This window comes from Eretmochelys imbricata, chromosome 3, assembly GCF_965152235.1.
Source record: "Eretmochelys imbricata isolate rEreImb1 chromosome 3, rEreImb1.hap1, whole genome shotgun sequence".
NCBI lineage: Eukaryota > Metazoa > Chordata > Testudines > Cheloniidae > Eretmochelys > Eretmochelys imbricata.
The window spans coordinates 17,148,770-17,161,192 of record NC_135574.1 but is presented as its reverse complement, the minus strand read 5'-3'; the positions used below and the strand labels follow the sequence as shown (position 1 = coordinate 17,161,192).

Here is a 12,423-nt window from a genome sequence, read left to right as displayed (position 1 = left end):
AGTCTGCTTTTTTTACTTCTGTCTTTACAATTTCCCCGGAATTTTAGGATAATTTCCGTTATTTGTGTGAAAGATGGAAACACAAATGTGTACAGAATGTTTGCCTATGTTGAGAAAGAAGAAACATCTTGTGGCAAGATAACCCAGGGTTCTGTCAAAGTTTTTCAACAGTCAAAATATTGTAAAATATACAAAGAGGTTCTACAGTTCATCTAATAAGTATAACAATGTCCCTCCATCTGTAGCCCATGGTCCAGTGTGCTTCAACAACCACCGTGGGAACTACAAGTTGTGGGCTACAAACTACAGCATGGGAGAACTTCCTGGTTCCTGCCAGGATGTACCCTCTGCCCCCCACAGGAGGTCTCAGCACTGACTGAGCTGGGAGCATGTAACAGGCAAGCAGAGAGAAGGCTGCTGGACTGTAATCCTGTTCTATATTCTTTACAGAATAAAGCCTTGTTCCTCGTGGTTTGTCGGAGTGGGTCTGGTCTGAGGTGAACACTGACACGCAATGCAGAGCACAAAGGAGCCTTGGGCCTAGTTTCCGAAAGTTGTGTAAAAAGATTCAAGGCAGGCTTCCAGTATCTTGAACAATCTCATACTGGGCCAGTGAACAGGAGAGGGGGCTACACTTCTTTCTCTTTTCACCTGATAATGTGCTTTTCCTCTAAGTGTTTATCTGTGAACAAGGATACTACAGTGAAGGGTGCCATATAAAAGCCTAGAGAGAGCTAATATGTTTTTCAGCGTGTTCATACTTGCAGACCCTAGTGCTGAAAGATAAATATTTCCCACATTTTAGAGATGGTTTGTCAAGGTTCCTTCCCCACTCTGAACTGTAGGGTACAGATGTGGGGACCTGCATGAAAACCTCCTAAGCTTATTTTTACCAGCTGAGGTTAAAACTTCCCCAAGGTACAAACTATTTTACCTTTTGCCCTTGGACTTTCGCTGCCATCACACAACATCTAAGCAGTATTATTATTGTTAGAAAAGAGTCCATTTGGAAATGTCTTTTGTGGCGGTTCAAATACAAGACAGCACAGAGCTTTTAGCAAGCAAGCGAGCTGGTCTGCCAACCGACTTCTACCTGTCAGCTTTCCACCTTCCCCTTTATTCTTTCTCTTCCCCCACGCATTACATTCTCCAACAGATAAAAGGAATACACTGGCTTTGTTTAACATTCTTATTTACCAATTTCTATCTACCGCATTCCTTGCTCTCGGGCCTTGAGCCCAGTCCTGGGAGGCTTCCCACGGTTCATGTCATCTGGGCGAGATTCCAAGGTTCATGCCCTTGAGAAGAGCTGTGTGTGCACAGCTCCTATACAACACTCCGGGTGTGCCCTGAACGTTGCCAAGCGCATGAACCTTGTATGAATCCTACAGTCTTTCCCCCCAAAATCCTCCCAAATCTTACACCCCCTTTCCTGGGGAAGATTTGATAAAAATCCTCACCAATTTTCATAGGTGACCACAGACCCAAACCCTTGGATCTTAAGAACAATGAAAAAGCATTCAGTTTCTTAAAAGAAGAATTTTAATAGAAGAAACAGTAAAAAGAATCACCTCTGTAAAATCAGGATGGCAAATACCTTACAGGGTAATTAGATTCAAAACATAGAGAATCCCTCTAGGCAAAACCTTAAGTTACAAAAAGACACAAAAACAGGAATATCCATTCCATTCAGCACAGCTTATTTTCTCAGCCATTTAAACAAATAGAATCTAACGCATATCTAGCTAGATTACTTATTAAGTTCTAAGACTCCATTCCTGTTCTGTCCCCGGCAAAAGCATCACACAGACAGAGAGAGAGGCTTTGTTTCTCCCTCCCCCCAGCTTTTGAAAGTATCTTGTCTCCTCATTGGTCATTTTTGTCAGGTGCCAGTGAGGTAATCCTAGCTTCTTAACTCTTTACAGGTGAAAGGGTTTTTCCTCTGGCCAGGAGGGAACTTAAAGGTGTTTACCCTTCCCTTTATATTTATGACATGGTTAAACTGAGACAGGGAGAGGTTACGAGTCGCCCAAAGTTACATACAATAGTGATTCAGTGGCAAGAAGAGAACCCAGGAACTCTGACTTCCAGTCTCTGTCTCTAACCACTGGATTTTGTGTCCCATTGACTGGCCCCTTTAAGGAGATACGGGGCCTCCCCCAACTATGCCATAACTAATTAGCTGCTTTCCAGCCTGAGAGGGTGGGACTAAGCAGGTCAGGTGATAGCTTAATGGACACTGGGCCTCACAAAAGGGTTAAAAGAGATCAATCATTCTTTGTTGTGGAACTGCAGCGAGTGGGCACGTTCCTATGGAAACCCTGAGCCAGGATCTGCAGGATGCTAAGTACTCCAGGGGAAGGAGCCTGTGGGGACCTGTGCTCTATATCAGAGCAGGGGAGGATCCAAGGAATAATGCACAGCAGGGGTTGGGAATGGTACTCTGGGGGAAAAACTCATAGGTAGTCTAGAAAGGGGCTGGGCCAAGGGCCCAGAAGAAGGTGAAGAGATGCCCACAAAGGTCTGAAGAACCTTTTTGTTTGTTGAGACTCTTTAGTTGGACTTTTGTTAACCTGGAAGGGATTAAGTTTCTTTGTGACTTGACTGGAGAGCCATGCTACATCTCCAGAACTGACTTGCATAGGAAAGCTGAGGAGACCCATCCTGGAGAAAGCAACTGAGGCAGAGAGTGCTATGCTTGAGTAGAAGGGGGTGCTGTGGGGTAGACATGCCCTATGACACTCTCTCAAGGAGCCATAGTCACAGCAGGTGTAAACTGGTATAGGGTCAGTGACCTCAATGGAACATTGGTATTATGCTAAACCTGAGAAAATATATAAAATTCCTGTATCACTAGGCCTCAAGCTAGAGAGAGAGAGTTGTATATCCAGAAGGTATTAGATTAAGTCCCCTTGTTGATCATTTCTAAATAATTATAGTGATGGCAAGTTTAAGGACAAACTTGGAGATATACAAGTCTCTTTTCTGAATAGTTTCTTCAATTCCTGGTAGTCCCTGAACTTGGCATTCTGGAAGGGCATGAGACACCACAGGCAACCTTAACTCTGCATTAATGAAGCTTTTTGTCAATAAATTGTGTGTATGATTGTGATGGGTTTGGTCACAGAGATCCCCTGGGGACTGTCAGCTGGTGTGCTGAAATTACCTCTGAGCCCATTTTCCCTGCCAGCTGGGGACTCCAGAACCCTGCCTTGTTGAGCCAGACATGCTAGCCTGCTGCAACACAGATCCAGTGTCTGGACCACTCGCCCAAAACTGCAGGATTTAAGTGAAAACAGCTTAGCAGGTTACCTGCCTCCAGCACACAGACACCCAGCTCCCATTGGGATCCCAACCCCAAATAAATTTGTTTTCCTCTGTATAAAGCTTATACAGGGTACATTCATAAATTGTTTGCCCTCTATATCACTGATAGAGATATGCACAGCTGTTTGCTCCCACAGATATGCATCACCTGTTTATTAATAAACAAAAATGATTTTGTTAAGTATAAAAAGTAGGATTTAAGTGGTTTCAAGTAATAACACAGAGAACAAAGTAAGTCACAAAACAAAATAAAACAAAACATGCAAGTCTAAGCCTAATACATTAAGAAACTGATTACAGGTAAATCTCACCCTCAGAGATATTCCAATAAGCTTCTTTCACAGACTAGACTCCTTCCTAGTCTGGGCCCAATCCTTTCCCTGGTACAGTCCTTGTTAGCTCAAGCAGACATCTCAGGTGGTAAGCAGGGCTTTTCCCATGGCTGCCCCCTTTGTCCTGCTCCACCCCCTTTTATAGCTTTGGCAGAAGGAGGGAATCTTTTGTCTCTCTGGGTCCCCACCCCTCCTTCTAAATGGAAAAGTAACAGATTTAAGATAGATTCTAGTATCAGGTGACATCATCAAATGTCCTGTGAGACCCCAGCCTCCATTCTTCCTGGGCTGGCTCCCACATACCCAGGAAGGCTTGCAAGTAAACAGAGCCATTTACAGTTCATTGATTCTGAAGCACCCTTAATGGCTTCCACTTAGTATGTTTTTTCCGATGAATGCATCCGATGAAGTGAGCTGTAGCTCACGAAAGCTTACGCTCAAATAAATTTGTTAGTCTTTAAGGTGCCACAAGTCCTCCTTTTCTTTTTGCCAGTACAGACTAACACGGCTGCTCCTCTGAAACCTATGTTTACATCAGTGATACAAGCTTATATCTTATTCTCCTAACTCCAGACATAGAAATAATACATGCCAACAAATAGGATGAACACACTCAGTAGATTATAAGCTTTGTAATGATACCTTACAAGAGACCTTTTGCATAAAGCATATTCCAGTTACATCATATTCACATTCATAAGCATATTTCCATAAAGCATTTGGAGTGCAACGTCACAATGTTGTTGTAAAAGCAGCAGCAGCCAAGAACAGACATTCAAACTGAGATATAATTTATCCTCTGAGTTAAAAAAGGATGATAGAAGTACCCCCAGTTTAAAATGCCAGCTCTGTCACTCAGCCTTATTTCTAACAAAGTAACATTAGTATTCATTTGTTTACAATTAGCTGAGCTTTCCACATGAGCTACTTCAGTGAATAGTTTAACAACAATACAAAGAACATGTGGTAGAGAGACCTACCCTTGGAAGAACAACTCATTATGTTGAGAAATTAAACTGTGAACAGATTACTTGAACATGATATTTCTTCTTCTTTTAAATAATGAGCTGTAAAATCTCATCACTGTGCCTTCAAGGATATGATACTGTTGTGATTTTTGTTACACCACTTGGGCCATGGACTGGGAAGATTACTGGTGACGTGACATTGTGTTATCTAATTGTGTTTAATTAGAGATGTCTTATCTCTATGTACGCTCTGCTGAACAGACATTTCTTACACTAAGGTTCTGTTCATGATACTAATGTAGCTGGGATGGCCAAACAAGCAGATATTCACCTTCAGATGTTTAGATTCCTATTTGGAAATCCTTATGTTAAGAACATGAGAATGGCCATACTCTGTCAGACTGTGTCCATCTAGCCCAGTATCCTGTCTTCTGACAATGGCCAATGCCAGGTGCTTTAGAGCGAATGAACAGAACAGGCAATCATCGAATGATCCATCTCCTCTTGTCCACTCCAAGCCTCTGGCAAACAGAGGTTAGGGACACTCAGAGCATGGGGTTGCATCCCTGACCATCTTGGTTAATAGCTATTGATGGACTTATCCTCTTATCTAGTTCTTTTTTGAACCCTATTATAGTTCTGACCATCACAACATCCTCCGGCGATAAGTTTCACAGGTTGACATTGTGTTCTGTGAAAAAGTACTTCCTTTTGTTTGTTTTAAACTTGCTTGCCTATTAATTTCATTGGGGACCCCTGGTTCTTGTGTTAGATGAAGGAATAAATAACACTCCCCTATTCACTTTCTCCATGCCAGTCACAATTTTATAGACCTCTATCATATCCCCTCTTAGTTATCTCTTTTCCAAGTTAAACAGTCCCAGTCTTTTTAATCTCTCCTCATATGGAAGCTGTTCTATACCCTTAATCATTTTTGTTGCCTTTCTCTGGTCCTTTTCCAACTCTAATATATCTTTATGGAGATGGGCGACCAGAACTGCATGCAGTATTCATATAGTGGCGTGCCATGGATTTATATATTAGCATTGTGTTATTTTCTGTCTGATTATCTATCCATTTCCTAATAGTTCTTAACATTCTGTTAGCTTTTTTGACTGCTGCTGCACATTGACTGGATGTTTTCAGAGACCTAGCCACAATGACTCCAAGATCTCTTTCTCAAGTGGTAATGGCTCATTTAGACCCCATCATTTTGTATGTATAGCTGGGATTATGTTTTCCAATGTGTAGTACTTTGCATTTATCAACATCTGCCATTCTGTTGCCCAGTCACTGGTTTTGTAAGATCCCTTTGTATCTCTTTGCAGTCTGTTTTGGACTCAACAATCTTGTGTAATTTTGTATCATCTGCATACTTTGCCACCTCACTGTTTACCCCTTTTTACAGAGCATTTGTGAACATATTGAACAGCGCTCATCCCAATTCACACCGCTGGGGGACACCACTATTTACCTCTTTCCTTTCTGAAAACTGACCATTTATACCTACCCTTTGTTTTCTGTCTTTTAATCTGTTACTTATCCATGGAAGGACCTTCCCTCTTATCCTGTGACTGCTTACTTTGCATAAGAGCCTTTAGTGAGGGCCTTGTGAAAGGCTTTCTGAAAGTCCAAGTACACTTGTCAGGATTCCTTCCCCACTTTGAACTCTAGGGTATAGATGTGGGGACCCTCATGAAAGACCCTCTAAGCTTATCTCGACCAGCTTAGGTTAAAATCTTCCCCAAGGCACAAATTCTTCCTTGTCCTTGGAACGGTATCACTGCCACCACCAAGTGAGTTAGACAAAGATTCAGGAAAAGGACCATTCCTGTTGCCCCAAAATATACCCCCAAGCTCCTTCTCCCCCTTTCCTGGGGAGGCTTGACAGTAAACAAGGTGAGCACAGACCAGCCCCTTGGGTTTTTAGGACATTAAAAACAAAATCAGTTTCTCAAAAGCAGAACTTTATGATAAAGAAAAAGTAAAAGAAGCACCTCTGTAAAATCAGGACAGAAGGTAATTTTACAGGGTAATCAGATTCAAAACACAGAGGATTCCCCTCTAGGCAAAACTTTAAAGTTACAAAAAAACAAACAAACCAGGAATAAACCTCCCTCTTAGCCTAAGGAAAATTCACAAGCTAAAACAAAAGATAATCTAACGCATTTCCTTCCTATTACTTACAATTTGTAATCTTAGATGCTTAGTTCAGATATGGCTTTAGGAGATGTATTTTCCCTGCCCTGGTTCCTTGCTGTCCCGGAGAGAACACAAAGAAACACAAAACAAAAACCTTCCCCCACAGATTTGAAAGTATCTTCTCCCCTTATTGGTCCTTTTGGTCAGGTGCCAACCAGGTTATCTGACCTTCTTAACCCTTGACAGGTAAAGGAGGGATTTTATGCTACCCTTAGCTGTACGTTTATGACAACACTATATCCACGGATCAGCTTTGTTCACATGTTTGTTGACCCCCCTCAAAGAATTCTAGTAGATTGATGAGGCATGATTTGCCTTTACAAAAGCCATGTTGACTCTTCCCCAACAAATTGTGTTCATCTATGTGTCTGATAATTCTCTTCTTTACTAGTTTCAACCAATTTGCCTGATACTGAATTTAGTCTTACTGGCCTGTAATTGCTAGAATTGCCTCTGAAGTTTTTTTAAAAATTGGTGTCACATTAGCTATCCTCCAGTCATCTGGTACAGAAGCTGATTTAAATGATAGGTTATTTACCACAGTTAGCAGTTCTGTTGGGAGAATATTAGATTTTAGGGGGAAAAAATCCTTGCCATAGAAATAAAAGAAGTAAAATTTGATGTATAATGGGCAGGAAAGCTATGGATTCTCTAGCAGCACAGAATTTGTAGGTAGTTTGCATGTTCATGCTACACTAAGGCAGCACCCTGGTAGAATCCATAAGAGCTGGTACCAGGTGAAGGTAAATAATATGTAACATTTGCTGGGTGTCACTTTCTGGCAGTATCCAGTGTCTATTGAGTTAAAACAAAAATATTCACTTTTCCCTTTGCTGAAGGAGTGGGACACACTGCACCAGATTATGGCTGGTTGTCAGGGCATATCAACATCTAGGATTAATGGTCGCGAGTTAGAAAGTATGGTGATGTTTACTGTGTACAGAAGATGAATGTACCCTTTATTGACATTCATAGACAAAACACCTTTTCTTGTGAAACAGTTAAGGTTATTAAACCTATAGCAAGGGTTGGCAACTGTTGGCATGCGGCCCATCAAGGTAACCCACTGGCGGGCCGCGAGACAGTTTGCTTACATTGACCATCTGCAGGCATGGCTTCCCACAGCTCCCAGTGGCCTCAGTTCACCATTCCCGGCCAATGGGAGCTGCAGGAAGCGGTGGCACAGCTATATCGGTGAGGTAGTGTAGACTAGCCCATCGAATGGTAGGGTAAGAAAAAAGAGAGAACACTGTCATATTTTAAGTCACAGGAAGTTCTCAGGCAAATTGGTCAAACAGATTCCAGATTTCCATGGCTGAGAGCAAAACTTGGCCTAGTTACTGAAGTGGAATCTGTCCAAACTGAAATGGATGAAATCTTTATTGCAATTCACATCTGTCTTTCCAAATGTTGTGTCTATAAAGTCTTTTGATTGGCCATGTAATTTTGTTTGTTGGTACAGGGTCCATCCAGTAAAACAGAAAGGCAGTTGGTGGGGGGAACTACATGTTCTAAATAACTCCAATTCTGAGCTGCAGAGAACTGAAAGAAAATTCATGGCAAGGAAATCTGATGAGAAAATCCAAGAAAGAGAATTATGGCAAGTGGAGAATTGATATGAAAGTTACAGATCTCCCCATTCATATGAAAAGTTACAGATCTCCCCATTCATACAAAATGAAGACAGATCATTCATAAGAGTTCTGGTACTGAAATGTTATGGTGTAATGTGTGCTACCCAAATAAACATGTGGAATTAGCAACTGGCAACCACAGCTGTTCAACAAAGTTATTCTCAGCCTTCTTCTGCTCCTCCTCCATGAGTGCTTTATCCTTCATGGTATCTAGGTAGACAGAGAAAAGGGCAGATTTCAAGGAGAATGTCTCTGCCTTTGTAGGGATCTTTAATAACAGGGAAATAATGGCATTTGCAGCTTATAGGAGTGCACCAAAGGTAGAGCATATATTAACTAAGTCAGGTATACAGGGCAGCATTTTTTTTGCTGAAGCTGGCTGGGTTTTTTTGCATGCTTTTATCCCTTATAAAATGCCTGCTTTCCCCAAGAGACATCTTATCAGACAAATATTGTTCTGGCTTCCTAGAACATGACAGACTGTCATTAGATAAAGAAGAAGGTTAATAAAATAGAAATTCAGGCAATCTTTCAGCCAGAGGTGTCCCATGAGTTGCTATAAAGCAAATAGAGTAGTCAACTGCAGCAAGTTAGTTGGCAGGTGACTGCCAAATACCCACTTGTTAGTCTGTAATTCATGCATATCAGGGGAAAGACAAAATTTTTGTAAAGCTCCTTGGACTGCACTGTCTCCCAGCCTCCCCCTCCCTCATTTTGATAACTTGTCATTGCTAGGAGCATAAGGAGGTAGGGAGTATTGTCTGTGCAGCATGGCTATGAGTAAGTTTAAAGAATAAAAATCCCACAAAACATGTCTGATAGGGTTCTGGGGAGAGCTGAGATTCTGGGTCTGTGTAGGCAGGTGTGTGGTTCTGAGTACTGGCTGGTATATTCATTTTTCTATTCAATTGGTCTGCTTGTGATGTTAGTAGTAAATATTTATATTATCGTGAGGGTCCCACTCTGCTAGACAATGCAGAAACACAGGTAAGAGACTATACTACTCTGTAGACCTTGCAGTCTTAAATTACAACAAAGGGTAGTGGTCAGGGAGACAACATTCAAGTAAATGAATATGATGATGAAGAACTGGCGCAGCTATGCTAATTAAATGGATGTGGGGGTTGGCTTTTGTTGTTGTTATTGGAGTTAGAGGTCGGGTGCAAGAAAACGGAAAGAGGAATTGCTGCCGCTTGCCATCTGTCATGATCAGCAAGGCTGGGTTTTGTATGCATCATGGCAGAGGAGAGTCTCTTTAAAAGAGAGGCCAATTGGTGGGCAGTAAAAGCTGGGAATGCTGGTGGAATGAAGATGGGGGGCAGGGGGGTCAGCTTCACAATAGGTAACTAGATCAACTTGGCAGGGTAGAGCTAGGTTGTGAAGAGCCTTAAAGGTAAATTGTTTATAATTTAGAGAGGGTAGAAAAACCATGAGAATGATGAAAGGATTGGAACACATGCCTGATAGGTAGATAGTTTAATAAAGAGAAGGTTAAATATTTGATAATGGGTTATTTAATCTAGCAGACAAAAGGAGTAACAAGATCCAATGGCTGAAATTGGAGCTAGATAATTCTGACTAGAAATATGGTGCAGATTATTAACAGTGACTGTAATTAACCACTGGAACAATTTACCAAGTGCTGTTGTAACCCATGTGCCTAATAGGGAGATATCTCTTTAAGAGACCCATTGTGAGGGAGGTAGGAGTGAGCTGTGTCTGGGTCATTGTTTTTTTGTTTTCTTTGTTTGTTTTTTTTAAGCCAGAGGAGAGCACGAACGCTGTCCCCCACTACCACAAATTATGCAGCTGAGTTTCCCACATTTGGGGAAATCGCAGGGGTCAGCACACCCGCAGTGCAATGGATGAGCCTCACCCTGGGAAAACTACCTTCGTGATCATGGTATCTCCCCTGCCAGGTAAGTTGGCACTTGTACAAGGAGCCACATATTAACTTCTGAAGAGCCGCATGTGGTTCTGGAGCCACAGGTTGGCCACCCCTGGAATAGAGCATAGTTCTCTCTTTGTGTTCTTATAAAATCTACAGCCATGTACCTTAGTGTGTGTTTAAGCCAACATGCAAAGAATCAGACCTGATTCAAAGTAACTGATGCCTTTGCTGCTAGTTCAGCACTTTTCAGACGGAGTTATGAATACACGTGAACGAATGGCATCGTCAAATAAAAAAAAAGCGAAATACAGTTCGTCTTGTTTCGGAAATGACTATACGAATGTCTGCAAATACCACAGCCAGCTGTTCAGAAGCTTCCAAAAACTGGCAATGACTGAACTGCCAAGGAAGTGTGAATTTGCCTGGTGGACTGGTCCCAAGCCTGGACCACAGGGCTCACCCTAATTAAATACATTATAGTGGGAGTACTAACCTGCACTGATTGCTTTCTTGAGACTAGTTGCAATACTTAAGGATCAAAGAGAACCCAGGTCAATGTGCCTGCTTCTCCAACCCATATTTCAACCACCAGGGCAAACAGCCCAAGTCCCTTCACCCCATCATTTGGAGGAGGGAGGAAGAGGAAAAAGTCTCCTGATCTGGCTGCCTGCTATCTAGATGCCTGATGATGAGAGGTGAAATATTCCCTTCTCTGCAATTCTCCTCAAGTTCTCCTCTAAGTGAGTGGGAGCAGAGGATTTCTCTCCATTGCTCTGACTTTCTCTTCTGGGGAGCAAAACAGATCCCTGCCATCCCAGTTCTCCTCTGCTGGCCTAACCTGAGGTGCTGGGAAAGAACAGAACTGGGCCTCCTTGGGGACAGACAGGAAAGCCTGTTTTTAGAGACCCTCTGAAGCCCTGAAGGGGACAAGTGAAGAAGCTGTCAAACTAGGAGCAATAAGGAAGCATAACACAAGCTTTTTAAACATGCTCTCTCATTTTGAGAAGCCGGGACTAGTTTTAGGAGGATGTGGGGTGAATGGATTGTGGGGGGTGTGGCATTCTGGGCTGAGAGCCTAGGTTGTATGAGAAGATAGTGGGTTGTAGATTGTAAGTGAATTTGGGATGGCAAGATGATTAGAAGATGAAGATGACGAGACTTTTACAGGAATAAGGGCTGGAGTCTGAGGGAAGGAGGGACAGATTGTATGGGTGGGTTGATAAAGAGAAGTTTGTGAGATTGAGGTGTTGAAGCAGAGGAGAGGTGTGAAAGTCTAGGTGGAATAGGGAAGAGGAAAAAGGAAGGAATGAGGATTGTTGAGGATGAGAAGACAAGGGAGGGATGGCAGAAGAGGCAGTTTAAAGGATTTGTGCTAAACTGAATTAAGGCCACTTTAATTCTGGATTAAGATATTCATACAGGGTTTAATGCAGTTTAACTGATCCACTTCAAATTCACATTTGCAGTTCATTCAGATTAATTTTCCTAGATGTCTCTGTGTAGACAAGCTCAACATGTAGGTAACAATAAATGCGAGTCATGAAAACTGTTTATTAGGTCACCTAGCTCAGTGGGTCTCAACCTTTTCAGACTACTGTACTGCTTTCAGGATACTGATGTCTTGGGTACTCCCAAGTTTCATTTAACTTAAAAATTACTTGCTTATAAATTCAGACATAAACATACAAAAGTGTCACAGTACACTATTACTGACAAATTGTTTGCTTTCTCATTTTTACCATACAGTTATAAAATAAACCAATTGGAATATAAATATTGTACTTGCATTTCAGTGTAAAGTACATAGAGCAGTATAAACAAGTCATTGCCTGTTTGAAATTTTAGTTTGTACTGACTTCGCTCATGCTTTTCATGTGGCCTGTTGTAAAACTAGGCAAATATCCACATGAGTTGATGTACCCCCTGGAAGAACTTGGCGTACCCCCAGGGGTACATGTTCCTCTAGCTGAGAATCACTGACCTAGCCCCTTCCCTGAGAGTACAGAGCAGTCCCTTGAAGTACCTCATCTAATTTTGTTTTAAATGTCCCACACAATGGAGCTCCCAGC

General features: G+C 42.0%; 1 non-coding gene across 1 annotated transcript; it reads right to left on the bottom strand.

Annotated features, from left to right (window-relative positions):
- Positions 1-10,226: 10,226 nt before the first annotated feature.
- On the bottom strand, positions 10,227-10,390 carry LOC144263336 (U1 spliceosomal RNA). Its single transcript, XR_013345800.1, has one exon. It is a non-coding gene; the product is annotated as a U1 spliceosomal RNA (small nuclear RNA).
- Between the last annotated feature and the right edge of the window lie 2,033 nt (positions 10,391-12,423).